Here is a 14,339-nt window from a genome sequence, read left to right on the forward strand (position 1 = left end):
CTTTTTGGAGAAAAGCTTGGGGAAATGGTTGTTCAAATAAAGGAATAATACAAATACCAAATCAGCGGCTAAATACATACAAAATATAATATAATTTATATTATACTTAAATACAATTTTTATTATCAAAAATAATGGAAAACATACATATACATTTTAAATATCCCATGTTAAGTGCACATGATAAAGAAAGTAAAAATACACACACATTGTTTATAATTTTAACATGGTACCCATACCAAGTAAAATAGGCCTATGTATATAAAAACAAGCATACAAAACATCATATACAAACAAATTCCTACTATATTGCACTAACTGTATCATCATTATTATCTGCATTTCATATATTAAATATTCCATGTGTGTAAATTTCTCATTACTCCATATATAATCTAATATATTTCTTCATTGTGGATAGCGAGTACACTATAGACGGTGTGTTAAATGTCCCAGCAAGGTCCCTTGTTTCACCCAATAGGGCTTCTTCGGGGAACATCACCATCCGATGTTTCCAAAAGTTAACTACTTGAAGTATCCCTCCGGCAGCTATCCACACCCATTCTACTATTGATGACTTCTAACATAGAATTTACACACTGTCGCTCCTTGTGACCTTGGGCAAGTCACTTTACCCTCCATTGCCTCAGGTACAACAACTTAGATTGTAAGCCCTCTGGGGATAGGGAAATACCTACAGTACCTGAATGTAAACCGATGTGACATCTCAGATAGAATGTCGGTATAAATAAAAAAAATATATATATATTCTCCACATACTTCACAAAATCCTTCTGTATAAGACTGCTGGTTCATGTGCACCTGCTAAACACCGACCTTTCATCACATGATGCTCTTATGTACGCATGCTCAAAAAAATAAATTCTAAATCTTTCCTGAAAAATCATATTCATTGTAGTGTGGATAGATTATTTACAAAGAGAGCTTTTCTACCATTTGACCAGGCAAATTAGCACGGCTCGGTGCTCCATCCCCCACTCCGGCGCTACCAACCCCGCTCACCTCTGGGATATATGGCTGGCCTGCTCTCCGCTGTCTGCACTGGACTCGAGTAGTATGGTAGTGCTCGCAAAAGAAAACTTTTGCAAGCCAATTTTTTTCTTTGAGTCACCATTGCACCACAAGAAGCTGTCAGGATGGGAAAAAAATCAGACTGCATTGCCCTGCAGAAGCCCAATGCAGAAGGATTTAGAGGGGTCGGCTCGGGAACTTGAGGATCATGTGGCCATTACTGACAGTGACATAACTTCCTCTGAAAGACAGTTTAAAACCTTCTAGAATTGAGAGCGATCAAGTATGCTCTAATAACATTCACTTCCTTCCTTCAGGGGAAGAGCATTCTCATCCAAACCAGAAACCGGGTAGTTTACATAAAGCGATTAAAGATATGGGAATGGATGCGCAAACTTCAAGCTGTCTTAAGCAACCTACCTTCCAGGAAATTCCAATATGTTAGCAGATCACCTCAGCAGAGTTTTTTGACCACACGAGTGGTCTCTATAAGCAGTTAACAGTTGACGGACTATTCAGTCTATGGGGTCTCTCATTAGTCATAGAAATGACGGCAGAAGAAGACCAAACGGCCCATCCAGTCTGCCCAGCAAGCTTCACACTTTTTTTTTTTTTTTTTCTCTCTCATACTTATCTGTTACTCTTGGCTCTTAGTAACCCTTTGGTTCTATTTCCCTTCAACCCCCACCATTAATGCAAGGAGTAGTGTTGGAGCTGCATCTAAGTGTAATATATAGCTTAAATTAGTTAGGGGTAGTAACCGCCGCAATAAGCAAGCTACACCCATGCCCATTTGTCTACCCAGACTATGCGACTCAGTCCCTGTTGGTTGTTGTCTATATATAGATCCACTTTTCTTCATTCCCCCTGCCGTAGAAGCAGAGAGCTATGCTGGATATGCACGTAGTATCAGGCTTCCTCCCCTGCCGTTGTAGCAGAGAGCTATGATGGTAATGCATTGAAAGTGAAGTATCAAGCTTATTTGGTTTGGGGTAGTAACCGCCGTAACAAGCAAGCTACTCCCCGCTTTTTGTGAATGCAAAACTTTTTCCACATTTCCTCTTGCCGTTGAAGCTTGGAGCAATGTTGGAGTCGCATTAATCGTGTGTATGTTTATTGAATAAGGGTATTATCTCCAGGTAGTAGCCGTCATTCCCGTGAGCCACCCGTTCTTCATTCATGTCCTCTAGGCTTTATGGATCCACAGTGTTTATCCCATGCCCCTTTGAAGTCCTTCACAGTTCTGGTCTTCACCACTTTCTCCGGAAGGGTATTCCAGGCATCCACCACCCTCTCCGTGAAGAAATACTTCCTGACATTAGTTCTGAGTCTTCCTCCCTGGAGCTTCAACTCGTGACCCCGGGTCAACCTGTTTGTGTCAGAACAAAACAGGAAATTGGAGACATTTTGCTCCATTCTTCCAAATGAACTCAGATTAGCTCAGGATGCTTTTCTATTCGATTGGAATGCAGATTTCATGTACACTTTTCCACTCATTCCTCTAATAGCCAAAATGGAGCAAAAGATGGTCAAAGACTGAGCTAGAAGTCTAAAAAATAAGATGGGAGAGTTGGAGTGTATAGCACTTGATGAAGAAGCAGATATAATTGCATCTCCGAGTCCTGGTGGAAGGAGGATAACCAATTGGACACTGTGATACCAGGATACAAATTATATCAAAAAGATAGGATGGATCAAATTGGTGGCATTGAGTCAAACAGGATAAAAGTTCTGCAGGAAACAAAATGCAATGTTGTGTCTTTATGGATGGAAATTCCAGATGAAAAGGGAAATAAAATAGAAGTGAGGTGTATTACCATCCACCTGGCCAGAATTAACAACAATGAAATGCTAAAAGATACTAGAGAAGCTAACAAAATCAGCACAGTAATAGTGGTTGATTTGGGTTACCCCAGTATTGACTGGGTGAATGTTATATCAGGACATTCATCAGAAGTAAAGTTCTTAGATTAAATAAAACGAGTGCTTCATGGAGCAGATGATACAAGAACCAACAAGAGGGGAAACTATTTTAGACCTTTGTTCTTAGTGGAACACAGGATTTGGTGCGAGAGGTAGCAGTGTTGGAGTCACTTGGCAATAATTATCAGCTGCTTTTCTTCTGGAAATATTTGGAATTCTGAAAGGGCAATCAAGGCCCTATTATTTCCCTCCCCCTCCCCCCAGGGAAGTCTACTTATGATGCAGATAAAAGTACGTGAGTTCTTGATCCTTGGCTAAAGAGGTGGGCAGTTTGCAAATAGACATTTCCCTGTGTAAATTGGTTATTTACCCCCTTAAAGAGCTCTTGAAAATTGTTCAAAGCAAAAACACCAATATCTAAGCAGATTTACAAGACAAAAAGTCACTGAAGTGATGTCTTCAGCTGTGATATCCCCCCCAAAATTCCAAGATGTGGGGTAGAAAAAAACATCCAATAATAAGATAGCAAACAGAAACTTCCCAATAAGTATGCTTGAATGTGGATTTGGATTTACATGATTTTTCAAGTTCAGGGCAAATGACATTTCAGGTATGGCTGTTGCAGGTATTTCCCCTTCCTAGAAGGCTTACAATATGTCTACTTTCTGAATAAGTCCTTCACCGCCATAGACCAGGGGCAGCTAATCGACAGATTTCCCAAACAGGCGCATGGCAAGAAATCCCCACGGCCACAATCTCAGCTGTCTGCTCTGCACTGCAATGATCACAGCACAGGCAAACAGCTGAGTGCTGCATTCTTACCGCTGCGGGGCCGGGGGAAGTCACTCCTGCTGCAGTTCCCAGCTTGTCATGACGTTGCTTTAATAGTAGTATACCAGATGTTTTGTGCCGTAGCTGCCATGTGTGTTGGGGGTGGGGGGTGAGTGAGAGAGACAGAGAAAGTGAATCCAGCAAGTGCAAGTGTGAGATTGAAACTGTGTGTGTGTAAGCAAGAGAGTGGTTAGGGAGGTGGCTGGTGTGTGTGTGAGCAAGAGTGGTTAGGGAGGTGGCTGGTGTGTGAGCAAGAGTGGTTAGGGAGGTGGCTGGTGTGTGTGTGTGAGCAAGAGTGGTTAGGGAGGTGGCTGCTATGAGTGTGTGTGTGTGAGAGCAAGAGCGTGGTTAGGAAGGTGATTGGTGTGTGTGTGTGTGTGAGTGACTGGTTGTGGGCCCTAAGGAAGAGGACTGTGAGGACAGAGGTTCAGCAGCCATTGCTGCTTCTGGTGTGTGCTATTGGCCTACAAGGGAAAGGAGTAGGATTTGCTGGAGAGGGTAAGTAAAGGTGGCTTTTTAAGTTTATCTTCCTTGATTGACTGCAATTTTAATTATTGGCTATTTTATTTTTATTTAGATTTTTATATTTCACTTTTCGCATTTTTTCAGCACTTCAAAGCAGATTACATTCAGGTATTATGTGATGTGTCTGCTGTTTGAAATATTTTATTGGTGTTTAGAGAATTTTTAATAATTTTGTAAGTTTTTAATGATTGGGTGTTATTCTATTTATCAGTTGTTTTGAAACATTTATTCTAGTTTTAGAATTATTTTATATTATTTGAGAAATGTATAAATGGAAATGAGGAGACAAACTGAACTGGAAACAACAAGAAGCTAGTGTATGTGCTGTGTATGCAGCACAACAATGGAAAAACAAAAACATTAACTTGGTCACTTTATCCTGTATTTGGTTAGGGTCTGTCTGTGTTTTGCATGTGTGACCCAAGTAAGGGTATTCTGTAAGCTTGTAGTTTGTGTAGGGATCTTGGCTTGTTATGTTTTCCTAGTAGGAGGTGTATTGGTGTTTAGGCCTGGTTAAATATTTGTGGTGTTGCCTTTTCATAGGTAGGGTTGTTACTGTTTGAGTGTGTTCCATAATGCAGATGTAACTTTTTGTGCATTAGTTTGTGTACATAATTGCAGATTCTGGGAGTCTGTTAGGTGCTATATTTCTGTTTCCATTTTTTTGGTTCTCCACTCCAGTTTCTGTCTCCATATTTGTAATTTGCGGTCTTTCTATACTTGGTGACGTTTGATTCTGTGTGTGACTGAGGTGACGTATTTTGCTAGCATATAGGCATTTGCATCAATATTATTTGTTTTGTTTTCTGAATAGGACAATATATTGGTGTTAAATTGTTTTTTTTTTTTCATAAGTAGGGCTATTGCGCCTGGTAGGAGAAAGTGTTTATGTTGCTGTTACTGAGATGACACCAAAAATATCTTTTTTGTTTGGTAAATTGAACAAGGAATGTCCTAGTTCTGTTCTGCACCCATTGTTGGGGGTCAGGGTGGTTCCTGCAGATACAGAGTATATGTTTACATTTAGCCCCATGACTATCATGTGTTCAGAGTGTCAGGCGTGTGAGAACCATCTCTCAGGTGTGTCCCAACAGAAAAAAGTTGAGAACTATTGATCTAGACTGTTAAAGCTTTTCATTTTATATGCTTTCGGGAAAAAAATTAGTTTTGTGGGTGAATGATTGAGCAGGGGAAGATCTCCCCATTGTACATTCTGGCAAGGGAGCTTCAGCCTCACCTTGGGAGGAGGTTTCCCTCAGCCCCCTGGATCTGCACTCTCCTCTTGCTGAGGACAGCCTGCTGTGAGAGCTATCATTGTCATAGTTGAGTGAGGTCATTGCTGAAACCACAGTGGAGGGTGCTCTTGCGAGCGGCAGCCTTTGCAGTTTGGAACATCACAATTACTGGAGAATGAAGGTAATAAGGGTTCTTCCTCGTGGCCGGTTTTCCCAGTTTTGGCTACTGAGTGGATGCTATTGCGCATTCTTCTTCTTTATCTTCATCCTGAATGGAGCAGGTTCCCTCATCTGTTAAGCCGACTGCTGTGACTGGATGCCTTGTGGGAGCTGATATCTGGTTTTGGCTCTGCCATTAAGGATTGCGCCTTTTTAAATACTGATTTGGAACCAATGGTAAAAGGTCATGAGGATTTACTTCAGGGAGTCCAAGCGAGAATTCAACTTTGGAGTCAAACGTTAAGAATATTCAAGGTCTCAAATATTGCTATTATTAAGGATAGAGACTCGAAATGTTGAACTTTTGGAGAACTGGAACAGGCATCTAAATCTTAGAATTACTAATGTTCCTAAAATAATGGAGGAATTACCTTATGCTACTTTGAAAACATATTTCCTGGTTATATTTCTTATTTCAGAAGATCAAATTCCCTCTATAAATAAGATTTTCTTTTTGTTATTTCCAAGTTATATAGCAGTTCAATAAGCTGATTAACCTTGGGGCTCTACAGAGTTATTTAATTTGATTAACTTCTTGGAGGACTCCGGTTCTGAAGTGATAGAACTTGGTATTTTATTAGTCTCTTTCATCTTGGAACGAAATATCAGTAGGATAATGAGTATATTTTAGGGGTATGAGCAAGGTAAGAATTTTTCCTGATATATAAAATAACCCAGGAGAGGAGAGAAGATTTCTTGGTCTTAAGAAACCATTAATATAGGCACTTCCTTTTTATTGTGCTATCCATGTAAATATATAATAAAGTTTCAGGATGATTGCAATATCTTCTTTTCTCCTGAACAATTGAGAACCTTTCTGGACTCCAAAAAGCGGTTGTTCAAACCCCCCCCCCCCCCCCCCCAATCTAATTAATCATGCTCAATCTATATTTGTTTGGCAGCTGTATTCATGTTAAGTTTTTCCCTATGTTATTTCTTTATTCTGCCATGTAATTTGCGCTTCCCCGCTCTTGATGTTATGAGATTGATAGGGAATTCAGAAACTGATATGTTATATTTTCATTTTTATGACAGGACAAAAAAGGGGGAGGAGTAGCACTTTGTCAAAAATAATATCCAAGCAACTGAACTGAAAGGAAAGTGGGGTAGAGAAGAGGCATTATGGGCCGTCCTAAAAAAAATGACAATACATCCATTTTTACTGGAGTGGTGTACAGGCCTTCGACTCAAATGGAAGAACTAGACAGAGATCTGATCAAAGACATTATAAAGGTGGGAAAGAAGGGGGAAGTATTGATTGTTGGTGATTTTAATCTGCCAGACGTGGACTGGAGAATCCCTTCTGCAGAATCTAACAGAAGTAGCGAGATAATGGATGCCCTGCAAGGGGCTCTGTTCAAACAAATGGTAATGGAACCCACGAGGGAGGGAGTTTTACTTGACCTAGTGCTTACTAACGGGGATAATGTCTCTAATATCCGGGTGGGTGCCCACCTCAGTACCAGTGATCATCAAACAGTATGGTTTGATATTGCAAATAGGATCCAGAGAAGTGTCACAAAGACCTGAGTTTTGAACTTCAAAAAAAAAAAATAGACTTTGTTGAAATGGGGAAATATCTGGAGGCAGAACTTGAAGACTGGGAGAAAATGGGAGACGTCGAACAACAGTGGGCCAAACTAAAAGAAGCAATTACTAAAGCAACAAATTTGTATGTTAGAAAAGTAAACAAAAGTAAGAGAAATAAGAATCCCAGCTGGTTCACAAAGGAAGTGGCTGATTTAATAAAAGCAAAAAAAGTAGCTTTTAAGAATTCACCAGGGGAAGGTCCTGTCAGACTAATCTAAATCGATTTCTTTGATGGGGTGACTAGAGAACTGGATCAGGGAAGAGTGCTCGATGTAATTTACTTGGATTTAGTAAAGCTTTTGATACGGTCCCACACAGAAGACTCATCAACAAAATGAGAAGCTTGGGAGTCAGCTCCAAAGTGTTGGCAAGGATTACAAACTGGTTGACAGATAGAAGACAACGGGTGATGGTAAATGGAACCTACTCTGAAGAGAGAATGGTGTTAAGTGGAGTGCCTCAGGGATCGGTGCTGGGACAGGTTCTGTTCAACATCTTCGTGAGCGACATTGTGGAAGGGTTAGAAGGGGAAGTTCGTCTATTTGCGGATGATACTAAGATCTACAACAGAGTGGACACTCCGGAAGGAGTACAAAGAATGAGACGGGATTTAAGGAAGCTGGAAGAGTGGTCGAACATATGGCAGCTGGGATTCAATGCCAAGAAATGTAGAGTCATCCAGATGGGGCTTGGTAATCCAAAAGAACTATATGCGATGGGGGGTGAAGGGCTGATGTGCACTCGCACCCGAATCCACAAGGGCATAGTGTATTAGGCTTTCTTGAGCTGTGGGGAGGTGAAAATGTAGATCGACCCCCCCCCCCCCCACCCCCCAGACGTGAATACTCTAGGAGTTTGGGGAGAACTTTAAGGCTGTTCACAGAAGCAAGGGAGAATGTGAACCCTTTTCAGCTCGATTCATCTAGCTATCCTTTCCCCTAGGAACCAAGGCTTGGTCTCTCCCTGCAGGTCACGTCTAGAAACAGGTCAAAGCATAATGCCTCGGTTCTCTACAGTACAAGCACAGGTTCGGGCATCACTGGTGCTCCTTTTCCTCAGTGGCCATTCGTGATTAACCCCTAGAGGCTTGCATAAATTCGGAGGTTGGCGTTTTGGGGAGTACTTGCACCACAGGGCTTGGGTTCAGATAGCCTCGCTGCTCTCTTCATTCTCTCTGCCACTCATTCAAACAAGTGTCAGTTTTATTTATTTAAAAATATTTCTATGCCACTCATGCTACTGATCATGATGAAATACAAGAGAACATGCAAAAACATATCTTCACATATCTTAATTTTCTCTCATCAGACATCACATATACTTTTACAAATTTAATATCTGTCCCCTTAAGTGTTTCCTTCTTGCAGTTGTTCTTTAAAGGCATCCTTGAAAAGCCATGATTATTAATTCTGCTTTGAACTTTGTTGTGTCAGTCACTGTATGTAATGACACAGACATTGAATTCCAAATTGTAGGTCCAGCAACTGACAATGCCCTGTCCCACACTAAACCCAAGTGAGTTTTATGAATTGATAGCACCTCTATGAGCCCTGTATTTGCTGATCTAAGGGAGCATTGTGGTATATACAGGTGTAAGTTCATCCCCAAACATACCATTTTTGGATTGTACATGATCTTATATCAATAACACAACTTTATAGTGAATTCTATGTTTAATTTTTGGATAGTTTACACCTTCAGTGGGACTATTCTATTGATCTGTTGCCCAATTCCAAAGTTCCTTATGGGTGAATCTATACCATGTCAGAGCCAGAACTTGCAGCCTTAGATACTCTACTTCCAGGAGTATCTACCAAAATGCATTATCAGGAGGTTGACCTCTCTGGCAGGGCCCCTGTACTATTTGTGAAGAAAAAGATGGGATCTTACATTACCAACACCCGCAGATCTGAACACATCACTCCTGTCCTCAAAGAATTACATTTGTCTCCCCATCGCACAACGGATAAAATACAAAACACTGTCTTTAATACACAAAACCCTACATACCGAAACATGCACTGGCTCAATAATGCTCTACACTTCCGCAAACATGCCAGCCCACTCAGAACACAACACACTGCTACATTACACACGCCTTCTCACAAAACAACCTTACTCAACTCAACTAGAGAACACGCCATGTCTATAGCTGGGCCGACAAGCTGGAACAATATGCCCCCTGACCTCTGTCAGGAATCATGCCCAAAAAAGTTTAAACAAAAACTTAAAACATGGCTTTTCTTACAAGCATTTACCTAACGATCCTTCACCCCCATAATAGCAGTAGACATTTCCCCCTCATACCCCCTGCAGTTTACCATTTATTGCCAATGCCTTAATTTTCTACCTCCTAATTTACATAGCTTCAATTTATTGCTCAATTTTGCATCTTATAGTATTATCCTGCAATATTTATGTATTTTATATGCTTTGTCTGCTTTTCTATCCCATCTATTCCTTAGATGTTCCACCTTTCTTCTTGTTTATCCCCTTCCTATCTTACATATACCAAATCTTTGCGCTTATATTCTCAATTTATTTCTTTCACATGTAGTACGAGTTTTAATCATTCTAGTTTCTCAACCTCGCAATTTTTTTGCAACTTGTATTTTAACTTATTTTATTGTAAAATGTGTTTTGATCTTTTAACTTCTTAACCTCTGATTTATCTAGTTTGTACTTCTTTATCTTCTTCATCTGTTCCTTAGATGTAACTAGTATTGTTATTAATTCTAACCAGTTCAGTTGTTCATGTGTAAAGCACTGTTGCTAGATGTTAAGTTAATTGTAAACCGATGTGATGTTACTAAACGAATGTCAGTATATAAAAGCTACAGATAAATAAATACATTTTTGTGTGAACTATGGAGCCATGAAAAGAATTAGTTTGACACAATCCACTGCCCCAATTCCAGAACTATTAAATTGGGGTTGGGTAGCTCATATCTTCTACAAATTGAATCTACTAGGGGCCTACAGTTTCATTCATTTTAAAGCAGGAGATAAGTGGAAAACAGTATTTTGTCCTCGATGTGGGCTTTTCAAATATTTGGTTATGCCCTTTGGACTTAGATGCCAATGCTACATTCCAAATACTGGTCAATGATATCTTCTGAGATATTTTAGACCTGTTTTGTGGTAGTATATTGTGATTATATTCTGATTTATTCAGGCAACTCCAGGTCCATGAACAGCACATGACCGATGTTATACAACATGTTTTCAGGAGGTGCTGTGTGCGAAAGCCGAGGAATGTCTGACCAGGAGTCTATAGAATTTCCAGGCTATATACTATCCTCCCTGGAAGGTGAAAGCAGTATGCCATTGGGAGGTCTCACAAAGCATCAAGCCATTCAGTGTTTTAATTGATTTTCTAATTTCTACTGTAAACTTAACCAGAATTTGGCTAATATTGTGGCATCCTTGACTTCTTTGCTTAAAAAAGTTAAATTCCATTTACCCCCGGAAGCACAAAGGAACACTTTGATCAGTTAAAGAATGCCTTCACATCATCTCCCCTGCTGGTTCAGCCTGCTCCCGTGATGGAAACAGATGCATCTGAAGTGGCTTTGGGAGCGATCTTTGCCATAATTTGTATCCATTATTTATTTATTTTCAAACTTACATTTTGCAGTTTTCGTGATTTGTGTTCAGTATGGATTTTTAAAACAAACACAAAATATCCATAAACCAAACAACTCTATAAACAATTTTAAAACAATCAACACTTAAAATTGACCTCATATACCTTCACAAAGAACCATGCTTTTACCCCTTTCCTAAAGGTTTAATGCCCCACTCAGCTCATATTCATGTGCATTCCACAACCTGAGGCCTAGATAAGAGAATGCCATTTTTTTGCGTGTTTAGCAATCTGGCCCTATGAGTAGGATTTTCATTTTCAATTTTTATTTTTCTGGGGAGTTTGTCAGGGTTTGTTATAGCAACAAATGCAGGAGAAAATCCATAGGAAAAAATTACTATTTTACTGGATAAATAAGAGTTAATTTTGATAGACTGAAGCCGAGACAGTAAAACAATATTAAGTTGATTTCCCTATCCACTCAGTGTATATCCTGCTCTGTCCCCATCCCCTAACTAGCATGCCCGCCCCACCCCCCTCCTCAGATTGCAACAGCATTCATCTTTACTGGTGGTAGCTTCAGGATCCTCTTTTCTTCTTTGTTAGCATGCTTGCTGTCACCCCTGTGCTGTTCAGCATTGCATTTCTGCTTTTGGTGTGGGGCCTGGGAGCCTGGTGGGTGAGGGGAGGCACTTCAAATGCTGCATTAGTGGAACCAGTCAGCAGGCACTCTGGTTGGTTAGGGGAAGGGAGGCAGGATTTGAAATGTCACATCAGCAAGCACTTTTACAGATGGAGGCAGGGTCGAGACTTGAAATGCAGCATATGCTTTCACCTATGCTGGCTTCCAGCAGTGTCAGGAGGCCTTGAAATGCAGTATCCATAGTTCTGAAGCTGCTCTTTAAATCGATTTTGCACCTTTTTTTTTTTTTTTTTTTAGGATGATTAAACTGAAAATGGATCCTACCTCTGAGCAGCCGTTAGTGCTGAAAGATTTGTGCCTGAAGACCTCAGTGCACTTGTTGATTCGTACTGACATAGATTATTAGTCACAGCATATTAGCTTTCAGAGTGCAACCATTTATAAATTGTAATTTAAAATTCTAAATTGAGATCTACATTTTACTGAAAGCCAGTGTGTGGATTGTAATATTGGCATAATGTGGTTGGAATTTTTAACTCCTGTAATCAGTCTTGCTGTGGCATGCTATACTAATTGCAAAGCATGTAATATTGTACCTGGAAGATCTACCAGCAAAGTGCTGCAATAGTTCAAATTACTTAAGACCAGTACTTGCAAAACTGTTCTAAATGAATCTAGTTGGAGAAAAGGCCATGTCGGTATTAATTTTAGCTTTTAAAACAAAATCTTTACTACAAATTGAATATATATCCTTGTGCACTTTTTTCCTATAAGCTATCACCTGCAGAGCATAACTATTCCAACCTAGACTGAGAACTTTTGACTCTAAAGGTTGCTATTGAAGAGTGGAGGCATTACCTTGAGAGAGCTGCTCAACCACTCCAGGCCCATACCGATCATTGGAATTTGGAATATCTTCAATCTGCCAAGACCTTGAACCCCTGAAGGTTATGATGAGCATTGTTTACTCATTTTGACTTCCAAATTGGGTAAAGAACAATGAGGACCTTTCAGGAACCCAGAATGGAAAAGGTGAATACTTCCATGATCTACCAGAACAAGGGGCTCCTCCACCAGGTATTATTGACCTGCAGTGGATTGTTGGAACTACCTTTTCTCCACATTTTCTGGAACTGATCCATGCAATGGAAAGCCAAGATCTCAACATTCAAGAAGAACTATGGAAATACCAAGCAGCTTACAGCTCCCTGTGACTCCACAAACATGATGGGTTGAAGTATAACTGGCACCAGTTATATGTGACACCCCCCTCCCCCACCACCACCGGACCTGCCAAGTTGGAGGCGTTTCAGGTCTGCCTTGACTGCTGGTTCGCTGGGTTATTTGGACGGAGCCAAGCATCATGATTGGTTTCTAGACACTTATGGTAACTCAAGTTGAATCTAGATTTGACAAGATATGTTAACTGATGTGACACTATATGCATGAGATAAATTTGCATATAGTGTCCATAGTATGCAAATTTATCTCATGCATATTCTTTGTGGATATCCTGAAAACCTGACTGTGGGGTCACACAGCTGTGTTTTGTAAAATGTTGTAGATTTTATTTTTCACTGGAGGACCACTTCCAGTTGCTTCTCTGCAATTCTTAATAGCGCTTGGGTGTAGCCTTGTTTAGTGTTCTAAAAATTATCTGGTTGGTTCATGTAGGTGTGGTGATCTTAGTGAAATAATCAATATAAAGCCATTGGATTCAGAGAGGATTTTTTTCTTAACCACAAATGTGCTGTTGACACAGGTTGTGTATTACCGTTTGCCATGCATGCTTTTGAGGTGCAAAGTCCATAAATAACAGAACTCCATTGAGGATAGCTCCAAGGATATTAAATGGTACATCAGTTATTTCTTCAGTTCAACCATACTGTCCTGCTTCTACATAGCAGGAACTAATGTATGCAGAGTCAAACAATTTACAGTACAGCATTAACAGCAGTCTACATCAAAACTCTGTACGCTATATATGATAGAATAATTGCAAGGATCCAGATGCACATTTTAACTAGGAATCAGATCTGTATCGGAGGATTCTTAATTTTATATTTACCGGTATTTATGGTTTTGGTCTGGCTGTTTCCTGCTTTTCCTGTTGGGCCCCAACAGTGCCAGATCTCAGCCCCAGAACTGGGGCTGAGATCTGGCACTGTGAGACTTCATTTGCAACTATTTGGGCATTTTCTCCCCTCCCACCTTAGTCTATTAATTATAACAGTCCTTACACAGGGGTCATAAACCTCTGGCTCCCACAAACCTACCTAACATGAATCTAAAGTCTGGCCACTAGTTGTCACATTGGAAGGAATGGCAGATATTCTTTCCTTTCAGGAGCTGTGAATGCTATCTCTACAGCATATCAAGTACTGGCCAGCTAAGAGAATGGACAACCTGTTCTGGGAGTTGAAACTCTGTCATCTGCATGGCAGTATATTGCATTTGTCACAAAGCCAGCCCAGAAAGTGTTAATTTTTGAAAAAGAAAAATCGGTGAGTAGTGTTTTTAAGAAGCTCTAATATATTCTAATCTGTTGGTGCATATACACAGACCAGTTCTCATCACCCAGGCCAAATGGGGTTTCATACAATTCAAGAGTCTTTTGCTCAAAAAGTTTCCATCGATAAGCAGGGCTGATTTAGCCATGAGAGGCTTCTGAGAAAAACTAAAAAGTCTTTGGGGTAGGAGGCGATGACCTTTCATGGATTACAAACTGGTTAAAAGATAGAAAACAGAGAGTAGG

At 40.2% G+C, this 14,339-nt stretch overlaps 1 protein-coding gene across 10 annotated transcripts in view; it reads left to right on the forward strand.

The window, feature by feature from the left end:
- Positions 1-14,339, forward strand: part of SPOP (speckle type BTB/POZ protein) — a 190,884-nt gene that overhangs the window by 18,076 nt on the left and 158,469 nt on the right. The window contains exon 4 of one of the 10 annotated variants that reach the window (XM_029573353.1): positions 13,931-14,088. The exons of the other annotated variants lie outside the window; for them this stretch is intronic. The gene's annotated coding sequence lies outside the window, so the exon portion shown is untranslated. The remainder of the gene's footprint in view (positions 1-13,930; positions 14,089-14,339) is intronic. 10 annotated transcript variants of the gene reach the window in all.

This window comes from Rhinatrema bivittatum, chromosome 12 (genome assembly GCF_901001135.1).
Source record: "Rhinatrema bivittatum chromosome 12, aRhiBiv1.1, whole genome shotgun sequence".
Lineage (NCBI taxonomy): Eukaryota > Metazoa > Chordata > Amphibia > Gymnophiona > Rhinatrematidae > Rhinatrema > Rhinatrema bivittatum.